Source organism: Hylobates moloch, unplaced genomic scaffold (genome assembly GCF_009828535.3).
Source record: "Hylobates moloch isolate HMO894 unplaced genomic scaffold, HMol_V3 SCAFFOLD_3, whole genome shotgun sequence".
NCBI classification, from domain to species: domain Eukaryota; kingdom Metazoa; phylum Chordata; class Mammalia; order Primates; family Hylobatidae; genus Hylobates; species Hylobates moloch.
The window spans coordinates 45,751,379-45,765,503 of NW_026652278.1; the positions used below are offsets into that span (position 1 = coordinate 45,751,379).

Consider the following 14,125-nt stretch of genomic DNA (forward strand, 5'->3'; position numbering starts at 1 on the left):
TGGCCTAATATACGATGTTTATCATAGTTTATGTACCCTGTTCTAAATTGAATAGTTTCAAGGCTCATTACTATCACTAGCTCTTCCATACCACGATTTCTCACTTCAGGAGGTTTTATTTACTTATATTTAAATTTTGAATGAATAATTCCATAAAACTTTAAAGGCAAGAAAGTCACCAAGACAATTCTAGGTGTTGCTCATTTTGTCATTAATTATACATTAGCCACAGGCATATCTGGATCATTCTTTTTTTCAGAAACATCTTTGTTTTATTTGTTCTCTCCCTTTCAGGATCACCAATTATCTACATGTTACACCATTATTATTTGTCTCCTGTATCTATTATATTCCTTCTAATTCTCTAGTCTTCTTGCCTATTTCCTCTCTGTTCTTACAAAGCTTCTTATACTCATCTCATTTAACTGGCTTGATTCTCTGCTGTGGTAATTCCACTCTTCATTGCTTCATATGCCATTATAATGTCTGTTGTGGTCTTACTTGTTCTCTTACATTTTAGTCTTACATTTCTTTTTTATTCTCATTCTGTTGTCTTACCATAACATCTTCTGTCTCTTATTCAAAGAAATCATAATTTATTTAAGTGTCCTGAAATTGCTAAGCAAATGCTCCCTAAAACTGAACTGTTCAGCCTTTGGTTTGGGGAATGCTAAGGTAATCTTCTAATTTTATGTGGCAGAATATTTTATATATCCCTTTTTTTGTTTTGTTTTGTTTCATTGCTGTTTACTTTAGAAATCATTCATTTAAATTAAAAAATAAGGTGGGGTGCAGTGGCACATGCCTGTAATCTCAGCAATTTGGGAGGCCAAGGCAGGAGGATCCCTTGAGTACAGGAGTTTGAGACCAGCCTGGGCAATACAGTTGAGATCACTTCTAAAAACAAAATATTAGCCTAGTGTGGTGGCATGTGCCTATGGTCCCAGCTACTCGGGAGGCTAAGGTGAGAAGATTGCGTGAACACAGGAGTTGGAGGCCGCAGTGAGCTGTGATCATGCCACTGAACTCCAGCCTGGGTGACAGAGCAAGATCCCATCTTAAATAGATAAATAAAATAATTTTCAAAATATATTTATTGAGATAAATGTAAAGAAAAAAATCTTAGCATTAGCCTGCAGTTTCATCTTCTAGTGTGAAAAATCTTTAAACAAGTAAGCAAAGAAATATCCAATGTGAATTGGGGAAAGTCATTTAAGAAAAAGGAAGTCCTATCAGAAGGAATACTTTGGGGAACCTCTTTTGTTTGGGTGATTCCCTAGACCTCTTGAGAAGCACCATTTAAGATAAAATTTAGGCCAGGTGCAGTGGCTCACGCCTGTAATCCCAGCACTTTGGGAGGCTGGGGTGGGCAGATCACCTGAGGTCAGGAGTTCGAGACTAGCCTAGCCAACATGATGAAACCCATCTCTACTAAAAATACAAAAAATTAGCCGGACATGGTGGTGCATGCCTGTAATTTCAGCTACTTGGGAGGCTCAGGCACGGGAATTGCTTGAACCCAGGAGGCAGAAGTTACAGTGAGCCAAGACCACATCAGTGCACTCTAGCCTGGGGGACAGAGCAAGACTCTGTCTCAAAAAAAATACAATGAACAAGGTAAAAATACCAGCACATGCAAAGCTCTAAGATCAGAAACACTCCAGTTCCTCTCCACCCTAATCACTCTGCAGGAGATAAAGAGGTTGGAAAAAACCAGGTCATTCCCAGTGTCGTACAAGCTTGAACATTCTTGGAAATGCCATGAGAAGTTATTGGGATCTTTAGGGGAAAGGACTGACATGGTCTGATCAATGCTTCAAGTTTATTAGGACTGTTGTCTGAAGAATGGGATTGAAAGAAAAAAGGAGAAGCAAGGGCCAATTAGGAAGGTTTGTCAGTAATCCCAGTAAGAAATTATAGCAGTTTGGATTAAGAGAGAAAGATTAAAGTTATATTTTGGAATGAGAATCTTAGATTAAATGGATTGGATTAAATGTGGTGGAGAGAAGGTTGTTAAATAAAGGAGAAAAAAATAGTAGGCCTTTGGCTTGAACAACCAGATGGACAGTGCTGCTGTTTACTGAGATGTGAAAGACTAGGGGAGGAACAGGGTTAGGGCAGAAAATCAAGAATTCAGTTTTGGACATGTTAAGCTTGAGATGCATGTGCAAAATAGATAACATGGAGACTGTGTGGAGAAATAGTAGATAGAAATAGAAACTTGAGAAGTCATCAGGATACAGAGGTATTTAACATGAATGGATTGGAGCACCTTGGGTAGAAGTATAGAGGGAGATGAGTAGGTAGCCAAACACTACAACCTAAGGGACTCCAAAGTTTAGACATGTAGTAGAGAAGAAAGAGGTGAGAGGAGGACCCAAAGACTGTGGAGTCACAGAAGCCAAGAAAGAAAGGTGTTTCAAGAACAGTGGTCGACTTTCATTTAAAATGGCAAAATGAAGATACTTCTACACACTTCTCTCAGAAATCTCCTTCAAACAACAAAGAGAATGAGAACAGAAACACAAATTCCAACTTTAATGAATGCTAGAGACATTTGTAGCCAACAAAAATATGAAGATGGAAAGAGGTGGAAGGATAGTAACTACCTATAGGAACAGTAGAAAGTGAAACAAGTGCTTGCAGAGAGATACTGTATGAGAAGAAAGTTGATTGACTCTGCCTAACCCTGAAAAGACACAGAAAATGGAGTTATCCAGCACTATAAAAAGAGGAGAAAAATGGAAAATGGAGCCTTGGGATTTTGGATCTCTTGCTCCACAATATGAATGGGCAACCAAGTATTTCCAGACATTTACAGTAATATGAAAATAGAGATTCAAACAAACTGAAAAAAGGAACTTGAAGAGGAAAAAAAGTGCAAAAGCTGAAGAAATCTTGAAATTTAAAACACTGTAATTACTCCTCTCAGAATGATAAGAATATATTGTGTGTATAAATCAGCAACAGGAAGCCACATAAAAGAAAAATTCGGCCAGGCACAGAGGCTCACGCCTGTAATCCCAATGATTTGGGAGGCAAGGCAGACGGATCACGAGGTCAAGAGATTGAGAACATCCTGGCCAACATGGTGAAACACGTCTCTACTAAAAAATACAAAAATTAGCTGGGCATGGTGGTGCGCACCTGTAGTCCCAGCTACTCGGAAGGCTGAAGCAGGAGAATCACTCGAACCCAGGAGGCAGAGGTTGCAGTGAGCCGAGATCACACCACTGCACTCCATCCTAGCAACAGAGTGAGACTCTGTCTCAAAAAAAAAAAAAAGAAAGAAAGAAAGAAAAAGAAAAAAAAAGACAGAAAAATTCAGAGAACGAGAAAGAGATCTTGGAAATAAAAATACAACTGCAATGACTTTTTAAAAATCAACAGAGCAATTGGAAGATACAAATCAAGAAAATCCCTCACTTTTCTTTGAAATTAAGGACTTGTTAATAATAATAAAGAAAACTTCCTCCCAGAATTTAGAAAAAGAAGAGAAAGATTTTCGCAATCAAATTATCAGTCCAGCCTCTGATGAAGCCTGTTAGTAGGAACATCTGAGTGGTAATGAATGCCAGCAGCTCCGATGAAAAAAACAGGATCAATCCAGAAGATGAGTTCCAGAAAGGAAGAAGAAGAACAGAGAAAATAATGGGAGGGAAATTATTTTATATACACACACTTAATTCTCAGAATTAAAGGACATAAAACTATAAAATAAAAGGATTCACAATTATACACAATGAATATTAAAAGATCCTTAGGACACATTATCATTAAATTTTAGAACATCAAAAATAAGAAGATCCTAAAAGCTTCCAGACGGAAAAACAGGTCCCGTAGAAATGACAGAAATCCAAATGGTATTTGGCTTTACAACAGCTGTATCAGAGGTAGCAGTATAGGGGAAAGGTTGGAAACCTGGCTGCCGGGTTTGAATCCTGACTCTATACTCTATGAGCAATGATAGTGTTGTTATGAGGATAAGGTAGGTTCATATTTATAAGCGCTCAGAACAGTGTCTGGTACCTAATATTTGTGATTTAAGTATTTTCTAAATGTACTTAGAGAAGATCAGTTGAACAAGTATTCTAAATTCTGAGGGTAAATGAGTAAATGAGCTGCCATTTGCAAGTCAGTACCTAACTAAAACTCTTAAATAGGTATAAGAATAGAAAAAAGCATCTTTTTTTTTTTTTTAGACAGTCTCTTTCACCTAGGCTAGAGTGCAGTGGTGTGATCTCGACTCACTGCAACCTCCACCTCCCAGGGTCAAGTGATTCTCATGCCTCAGCCTTCCTAGTAACTGGGATTACAGGTGCTCGCCTGTAATTAGCACCGGCTAATTTTTGCATATTTAGTAGGGGTGGGGTTTCTCCATGTTGGCCACGCTGGTCTTGAACTCCTGACCTCAGGTGATCCACTCACCTTGGCCTCCCAAAGTGCTGGGATTACAGGAATGAGCAAAACAAAAACAAAAACAAAAAAACAAAACAAAACATATTTTCAGGCATGCAAAGTCGCCCCCAAAATTAACTTCCTCTGCACCTTTTCTCAGGAAGCCCCAGAATTATAAGCATCACTGAAAATAGGGATTAAACTAAGAAAGAAGATACAGTAGGCAGGAACCTAACACAGGAGAAAAGCAAAGGAAAGTCCTAGAATGACAACTGGATAGCAGGCCTAGAGGGTAATCAGTGAAGATCACAGGATGGTCTTCAGAAAAATAAATGAAATGGACAGATTCCTGCCAGATTTGACCATGTCGGACATCATACTGAAAGAAGGAAGAAAAATTAGCAAAGGCTGCAAGGTACAAGGAATTGAACAAATGAAAATAAATCAGGCAATTACTATGTACAGGAAAAACAGAAAGTTGAATAAGAAAAAGAAACAATCAGTACACCGGTTGGCCAAGCTGAGAGCAGTATTAATTTAGTCCATTAATAAAAATGTTTAATAGTGATTTAAGTAGAAACAGTGATATAACTAACTATTCCAGAGGATTAAAAAGGGATAAGAGTTGGGGGTTGGGAGATATGTGTGCTAAACAGCAACTACCAAAATGAGAAGCCAATATAATCTCTAAAGTTAAAAAGCAAAGAGAGTATTGACATAGTATTTAGAAATATGGAGGTAAACACGGGACTGGAATATTTACCCTAAATAGTGTGTATGTATTCTCCTGAGCCTCCTTATTAATCCTAGGCGCCACCTAAAAATCGCCTCTTAGATCCAATTGGAGGGCTGATGATGTATGGTCTTCTCATAACTGTTCTAAAAGAAATCTAAAGAACGTTGGAGAGAGCTGAGGCCAGGCCTGCCTGGGATCAGGTAAGGAAGAGGAAATAATCTTTATTATTTGACTTCCATATTTCACTCTCTCTCATAGAAAGGTAGATTCCCATGTCCATTGCTCTTCGGTTTGATATTCGCTCTTGGTCCAACCACCATTTGATACAGATTTCCTTTCTCTTGGTGGGAAAGTAAGCACTGATAGTTCTGTTTGGGAAAGTCCTTCTTTTCCTTGACGTGAAGCCCTAAGTTACTGAGAAGACGAATCAAAGAAAATACTCAATTTACTTTTTTTACTATAAGCTGTACTCTTTTTTGTTTTGCTTTTTTGTTTTGTTTTGTTTTGAGACAGATCTCGCTCTGTCGCCCAGGCTGGAGTACAGTGGCACAATCTCAGCTCACTGCAACCTCCGCCTCCCGGGTTCAAGCGATTCTCCAGCCTCAGCCTCCCGAGTAGCTGGGACTACAGGCGTGCACCACTACGCCTAGCTAATGTTTGTATTTTTAGTAGAGACGGGGTTTCACCATGTTGGCTGGCCAGGATGGTCTCCATCTCCTGACCTCGTGATCTGCCCGCCTTGGCCTCCCAAAGTGCTGGGATTAGAGGCGAGAGCCACCGCACCCGGCCCAGTATAAGCTGTGCTCTTACAGCCACATTTCCCACTCTGCCTCAGCCTCTCTCTAAATTAAGGGGTTCCAGTTAGGTTTCCAGGATTTCCTTTCTCTGTCTCTTCAGTCCGGGCTCATTGCACCATAACTAATAGAAATTCTTTGAATTTTGTGGAATGTGGTTGGCAACATCCCCTGGTTTCAAAACAAATTAGTTGGGAGCATTTTGTTTTTTTGAATGTCTCTTGGCCACTTCCAGTTCTGAGAAAAGCTTCAGAAACTTATACGTAAACTGCCATCTTTCCCAGAAACCTGTGGCAAGGTTTCTTGATTCTCCTAAATGTGCTTAACTCATGTCTAAATATCCCTATAAAAAGTATCAAATTGTAATATACTGAAAATAGGCCTTTTCAAATTCACAACCTAAAGGGGCTTCTATTGTAATGTATACTAGATAGTGCCACCTGGTCCTGTACTGATTGAATTATACAAGGATGTATATTCTTAAGAAGGATGTTTCAAATTTTAATACAAACAAAAAATGATATAGTCACAAAATGAAATATTTAGCCACAAAAAGGAATGAAGTTATTCAACATAGATGAAACTTGAAAATATTATACTAAGTGAAGAAGCTAGACACAAAGGCTATTATCATATGACTCCATTTGTATGAAATGTCCAGAGAAAACAAATCTGTAGAGACATAAAGTAGATTACTGGTTTCAGAGTATAGGGGAAAGGGAAATGGAGAATGATTGCTAATGGATACAGGGATGAAAATATTTTGGAAAAGAAAGGGGAGGTGATTGCACCACTTTCTGAGTATAGCAAAAAACCACGAGTGTACACTTTAAAAAGGTGAATGTTACAGTGTGTGAATTACATCTCAATTAAAAAAAAAATGAATACACTCTCTCTGGGGCACTGAAACCTGTTTAAAAATTTCAAACCATAGCTTGCACAATTGCATACAAAAGAAGAATTCACAGAGCTATGCAGAAAGTGACAAGCCCTAAAGCTTACTTAGAGTTTTATGTGCCAGTAATGGAATCAAAACATTAGTAAGTGGTAAAATAAAATGGAGTTCTGAAATGTGAATAGTGTGCTACCATTTGAATTTTAAAAAAGAAAAAAAAGAGAGCCGGGGGCAGTGGCTTACACCTGTAATCCCAGAACTTTGGGAGGCCGAGGCGGACAGATCACTTGAGGTCAGGAGTTCAAGACCAGCCTTGCCAACATGGTGAAACCCCATCTCTACTGAAAATACAAAAATTAGCCGGGTGTGGTTGCACGTGCCTGTAATCCCAGCTACTCAGGAGGCTGAGACACAAGAATCACTTGAACCTGTGAGGCGAAGGATGCAGTGAGTCGAGATCACGCCGCTGCACTCCAGCCTGGGCAACAGAGTGAGACTCTGTCAAAAAAAGAAAACAAAGAAAAAGAATAAAATTTTTTTACATATACATAAAATATCTTAAAGCAATATTTTAAAAATGGTAACAGTGGTTGTTTTCAATGAGAACTGGCTAAGAAATGTGTGACAGTGTAGTTAAGACTTTCACTAGATATCCTTCTGATTTTAAACCATGAATGAAATACACATTCGAAATAAATGAAAATTAAATTAATTTTGCCTAATTTTAGTTAACTTCATATTTACAAATACAATCTCCAACTATAACTGTAGTGTTTTCTATGTGTACTTTCAGGTCTTTAGCTTTTGCTTAATATATTTAAAGCCCTGTTATCAGCTGCATCCAAAATTAAAATAGCTGTGGCTTCTTGTTGACCCCTTTATCATTAGAAAATGCCCTTCTTTAATTCTTGTAATGTTCCTTGTTCTTAAGTTTATCTTGCCTCATATTAATAAAGCCACTCCAGATTTCTTTTGATAAGTAGTTTCATAGTATATATTTTCCCATTGTTTTAATTTTTAACCTGTGTCTTTATATGAAATATTAGTTGCATTATAGCACATAGTTGAGTATAGTTTTTCTCTTTATCCAATCTAACAATCTCTGCCTTTAAATTGGAGTATTAAGACCATTTATACATCATGCATTATTGATATGGTTAAATTTAAATCTATCTTATTGCTATTTCCTATTTGTTCCATCTGTTCTTTGTTCCCTTTCCCCCATCCTTGCTTTCTTTTGGATTATTTGTTTTTTATGATAGCATTTATCTTCACTAATGGCTACACATTTTTTTTTGTTTTTTTTTTTGAGATGAGGTCTCATGCTATCACCCAGGCTGGAGTGCAGTGATGCAATCTCAGCTCACTGCAGCCTCAACCTCCTGGGGCTCAGGTGATCCTCCTACCTCAGTCTCCTGAATAGCTGGGACTACAGGTGCATGCCACCATGCCCAGCTAATTTTTGCATTTTTTGTTGAGACAGGGTCCCGCTATGTTGCCCAGGCTGGTCTCAAGCTCCTGGGCTCAACTGATCTTCCCACCTTGGCCTCCAAAAGTGCTGGGATTATAGGCATGAGCTACCATGCCTGGCGTTCCGCTACACCTTTTTGTTTTAGTTTTGATGTGGTTGCCCTGGGATTTATAATATACATCTTTAACAAATCATAGTCTACCTACAAATAATTTTATACCACCTCAAGTATAGTGTAAAAACCTTACCACAGTATACTTCTATTTCCTTCTATTGCTTGTCATGCTTCATTTTTACCAATTTTAAATTACAAATTTCAATTTTACATATGTTACAAATTTTATGGTACATTGTTATTATTTTAAATAGTCAATTATTGTAATGGCTAATTTTACACGTCAACTTGACTGGGCCACAGTGCCCAGATATTTGGTCAAACATTCTTCTAGATGTGTTTCTCTGAAGGTGTTTTTTGGATGAGACAAACATTTAAGTCAGTGGACTTTGAGTAAACAGATTACCTACCATAATGTGGATGTGCCTCATCCAATCAGATGAAGACCTTAATAGAACAAAGATTGACTTCTCCTGAGCAAGAAGGAATTCTGCCAGCAAACTGCTTGTAATAATGTTGTGTGTCAACTTGACTGGGCCATGGCGGCAGGGCGGGTCCAGATGTTTAATTAAACATTATTCTGCATGGTCTTTGGCGGTGTTTCTGGAAGAGATTAACATTTGAATAGGTTGACTGAGTAAAACAGATTGACCTCCTCAATGCGGATGCACCTCATCCAATTCACTGGAGTCTTGAATAGAATCAAGGAAGGAGGGTTAGTGGTAAGGGAGAATTCACTCTCTACCTGACTGTTTTTAAGCTGGGACAATGATCTCCTGCCCTTGAACTAGAACTTATGTCATCAGCCCTCCTTGTTCTCAGGCCTTCAAACTTGGACTAGAACTATACCACTGGCTCTCCTGGGATTACAGCTTCTACCTTTGGACTAAAATTGTCACTCCTTATTGAGCTTCTAGTCTTCCAGCTTACCCTGCAGATTTTGGACTTACCAAATTTCCACAGTTTTGTGAGTCAATTCCTTAAAACAAATTTATATCTATCTCTCCATCGATCCACATGCAGCAGGGTCTGTTTCTCTGGAAAATCTTGACTAATACAATTACGTTTAAGATGGCTAAAAAATAAGAGAAGTTTTATTTTATATTTACTTACAATCTTACTATGTCTGGTGTTCTTTACTTCTTTGTGTAGATCCAAATATGATATCCTTTTCCTTCTTCAAGTTTTCTGGCAATTGATTTTTTAGTTTCCTTTATTCTGAAATAGTCTTCATTTCCCCTCGTTTTTGACGATATTTTCCCTGGATTTAGATTGCTAGGTTGACCTTTTTTCCTTTAGCTCTAAAATGATATCATGCCACTGTCATGTAGCCTACACGGTTTACAACAAGAAACCTGCTCTTCTTCTTATCATTGTTTCTCTGTAAGATATCTGCTATGCTTTGAGTGTTTGTCCCCTTCAATATTCGTGTTGAAATTTAATTGCCAATGTAATGGTATTGATGGGTGGGGCCTTTAAGAGATCTCATGAGTGGGTTTAATGCCTTAATAAAAGGGGTTCTGGAAATGGGTTCTCTCTCTCTTTTTTTTGAGACAGAGTCTCGCTCTGTCACTGAGGCTGGAGTGCTGTGGTGCAATCTCAGTTCACTGCAACCTCCACCTTGCTAGTTCAAGTGATTCTCCCATCTCAGCCTCCCGAGTAGCTGGGACTACAGGCACACACCTCTATGCCTGGCTAATTTTTGTATTTTTTTTAGTAGAGACAGGGGTTCACCATATTGGTCAGGCTGGTCTCGAACTCCTGACCTCAGGTGATCCACCTGCCTCGGCCTCCCAAACTGTTGGGATTACAGGCGTGAGCCACCACGCCTGGCTGGGTTTTCTCTCTTAAGCAACTCTGCTATGTGAGAAACAGAGTTCCTCCCCTCTATAGGATGCAGCATTCAAGAAAACATCTTGGAAGCAGAGACGAGGCCCTCACCAGACACCAAACCTGCCACCACCTTTCTCTTGGGAAGTCCAAGAGGTCTAGAGGCTGGGAAGCCTCTAGAATTGTAGGAAATAAATTTCTGTTCTTTATAAATTATACCCCATCTCAGGTATTCAGCTATAACATCATAAAACAGATGAAGATGGTGCCTTTCCCCCACCCCACCCACCTTCTTTTTAAGGTTTTTCTCTTCATCACTGATTCTCAACAATTTGATTGTGATATACCTTGATGTGGTCTTCTTTATGTTTATTCTTGAATCTATGGGCTTATAATTTTTATCACATTTGAAAGTTTTATGGCTATTACTTCCTTGAATATTTATTTCAGTTCTCCCTACTCTTCTCCTTTTGTGAAAACAATCCTGTAGATTAGATTTTATAATTTTGTCCCACAACTCACTGAAGCTCTAGTCATTTTTGTTTTCACTCGTTTCCCACTCTGCTGTATTTTAGATAACACCTGTTTCCATGCCCTTGAGTTTCCTAATCTTTCATCTGCAGTGTCTACATTGCTCTTAACCTCAACCTCATTCAGTACTTTTATTTCAGATATTTTATTTTTTAGCTCTGTAACTTCTATTTGTATTTTTATCTGTTCCATTTTTCTCTTCATTATTTTGATGTTTTGTTTTACATCCTTTAACATATAAGATTTATAATAACTATGTAATATTCTTTAATATATTATCTGTTATTTCTGTCTCTTTTAATTGGTAGATTTTTTTCAATAATTGACTTTATTTTTTAGAGTAGTTTTTGGATTCATGGCAAAATTGAACGGAAAGCTTTAATATAGCCCTGCTCCCACAAACACATAGTCTCCACTACTATTAACAGCCTACACCACAGTCATAAATGTGTTACACTCAACAAACTAACACTGGCACGTCCTTATGACCCGAAGTCTTTAGTTTATGTTAGGATTCACTCTTGGTGTTATATATGCTGTGGGTTTGGACAAATGTATAATGATGTATCTACCATTATAGTATTATACAGAATAATTTTACTGCCCTGAAAATCCTCTGTGCCCTACCGATTCATCCATTCCTCGCCCCTAATCCCTGGCAACCACTGATCTTTAAGCTACCTCCATAGTTTTGCCTTTTTCAAAATGTCATACAGTTGGAGTAATACAGTATGTAGTCTTTTTGGATTGGCTTCTTTCACTTAGTCATATGCATCTAATGTTATTCCATGTCTTTTCCTGAGTTGATAGCTTATTCCTTGTTAGCACTGAATAATACTCTATTTTCTAGATGCATCTCAGTTTATTTATCCATTCACCCACTGAAGGACATCCTGGTTGCTTCCAAGTTTTCACAATTATGAATAAACCTGCTATAAAGACTCATGAGTGAGCTTTTGTGTTGACATAGGTTTGCAACTCATTTGGGTCATGTGTATGTTTTGTGTGGACATAAGTTTGCAACTGATTTTGGTAAATACCAAGGAGCACAATTTCTGGATTATATGGTTATGGTAAGAGTGTGTTTAGTTTTATAAGAAACTTCCAAACTGTCTTTCAATGTAGGTGTACCATTTTGCATTCCCAACAGCAATGAATGAGAATTCCTTTTGCCCCACATGCTCACCAGCATTGGATATTTATTTTTGCCATTTTAATAGGTTATAGTGGTATCTCGTTTTAATTTGCAGTTTACCAATAACATATGCTGTTGAGTATCCTTTCATATGCCTATTTGCCATTTGTATATCTTCTTTGATGAAGTGTCTGTTTAGATATTTTGCCCATTTTAAATTGGGTTGTTCTTTTTTAATTGTTGAAACTTTGTAGTTCTTTATATATTTTGGAAATAGTCCTTTATCAGGTGTGCCTTTTACAAATATTTTACTCCACTCTGTGGCTTTGTTTTTTCATTCTTTGACTGTTTTTCATTCTTTTGACTGTTTATATGTTTATGTGAAGATGTAAAAATATAACAGAAGTTTTTAACGTAATAAATTCCAGCTTATTATTTCTTTCATGGAGTATACATTTGGTGTTGTATCTAAAAAGCCATCGTCATACCCAAGGTCACCTAGATTTTTTTTTTTTTTTTGAGACAGAGTCTCACTCTGTCACCCAGGCTGGACTGTGGTGGTGCTATCTCAGCTCACTGCAACCTGTATCTCCCATGTTCAAGCGATTCTCCTGCTTCAGCCTCCTGAGTAGCTGGGACTACAGGTGCATGCCACCATACCCAGCTAATTTTTGTATTTTTAGTAGAGACAGGGTTTCACCATGTTGGCCAGGCTGGTCTTGAACTCCAGACCTCAAGTGATCTGGCCACCTCAGCCTCCCAAAGTGTTGGGATTACAGGTGTGAGCCACCTCACCCGGCCTAGTTTTTTTTCTGTGTTTTATCTTAGGAGTTTTATAGCTTTGTATTTTACATTTAAGTCTATGATTCATTTTGAGTTAATTTTTGTGAAGAATATAAGGCCTATGTCTAGATTTATTTATTTATTTTTTTGTATGTGGACGTCCAGTTGTTCCAGCACCATTTACTGAACAGATTGTTCTTTCTCCATTGCATTGTCTTTGCTCCTTTGTCAAAAATCAGTTGATTATATTTATGTGGGTCTATTTCTGGGCTCTCTATTCTGTTCCATCGGTCTATTTGTCTGTTCTCTCACCAATACCACACTGTCTTGATTACTGTACATTTACAGTAAATCTTGAAGTTAGGTAGTGTCAGTCCTCCAACTTTGTTCCCTCCTTTAACATTGTGTTTGTTATTCTGGATTTTTTGCCTCTTCATATAAACTTTAGAATCATTTTATCAATATCCACAAATTAACTTGCTGAGATTTTGATTTGGATTGCATTGAATCTGTATATCAAGTTGAGGATAACTAGCATCTTGACAATATTGAGACTTTTTATCCATGATCATGGAATATCTCTTCATTTTTGTAGTTCTTTGATTTATTTCATAAAAGTTTTATAGTTTTCTTCACAGAGATCTTGTTCATATTTTGTTAGATTTATATTTGAGTATTTTATTTTGCAGGGGTGCTAATGTAAATGGTATTGTGTTTTTAATTTCAAATTCCACTTGTTTATTGGTGGTATATAGGAAAGCAATTGACTTTGTATGTTAACCTTGCGTCCTGCAACCTTCTTAAAATTACTTATTAGTTCCAGAAGATTATCATTGTTGTTAATGATTCTTTCAGATTTTCTACACAGACAATCAAAAACAGTTTCATGTCTTCCTTCCCAGTCTACACATCTTTTATTTCCTTTTTTCTTATTTCATTAGCGAGAACTTCCAGATGATATTTAAAAGCAGTGGTGAAAGAGTTCATCCTTGCCTTGTTTCTGATCTTAGCAGAAAAGCATCTGGTTTCTCACCATCAAGTATGATGTTAGTAGCAGGTTTTTTGTAGATGTTCTTTATCAAGTTGAGGAAGTTCCTCTCTATTTCTAGTTTGCTGGGCATTATCGTGAATGGATTATTGGTTGTTTTGTCCTCCTGATTATGGTCATATTTTCATGCTTCTTGTGCACTGAACATAACCAAAGGCCTAGACACACGTAGCAGAAGAATCATTTGACAAATAGTATGGGAACTGAAAAGTAGGATACAGGGAGATGAAAATGGAAAGATAAGAGCAGCCAGATGATGGAAGGTTTTGTATGGTGTATTAAGGATTTGGGAGTTTATGTGGTAGAAGTACTTGAGCTTGTATGGTAATAAGAATGAGCAAGTATAAAGAAAAGAATTGCTAATTAGAGAAAATGATTGCATTAAAAAA

At 37.5% G+C, this 14,125-nt stretch overlaps 1 long non-coding RNA gene and 1 other non-coding gene across 5 annotated transcripts in view; one reads left to right on the plus strand and one right to left on the minus strand.

Moving 5' to 3' along the window:
• LOC131383052 (uncharacterized) overlaps window positions 1–14,125 on the minus strand; it is an 81,653-nt gene that overhangs the window by 60,164 nt on the left and 7,364 nt on the right. For all 4 annotated transcript variants that reach the window (XR_009212768.1, XR_009212766.1, XR_009212767.1 and 1 more), the window contains exon 3: window positions 8,820–9,012. This is a non-coding gene — a long non-coding RNA (uncharacterized LOC131383052). The remainder of the gene's footprint in view (window positions 1–8,819; window positions 9,013–14,125) is intronic.
• Window positions 3,521–3,596, plus strand: LOC116466190 (small nucleolar RNA SNORD74). The gene has a single exon (XR_004247429.1). It is a non-coding gene; the product is annotated as a small nucleolar RNA SNORD74 (small nucleolar RNA).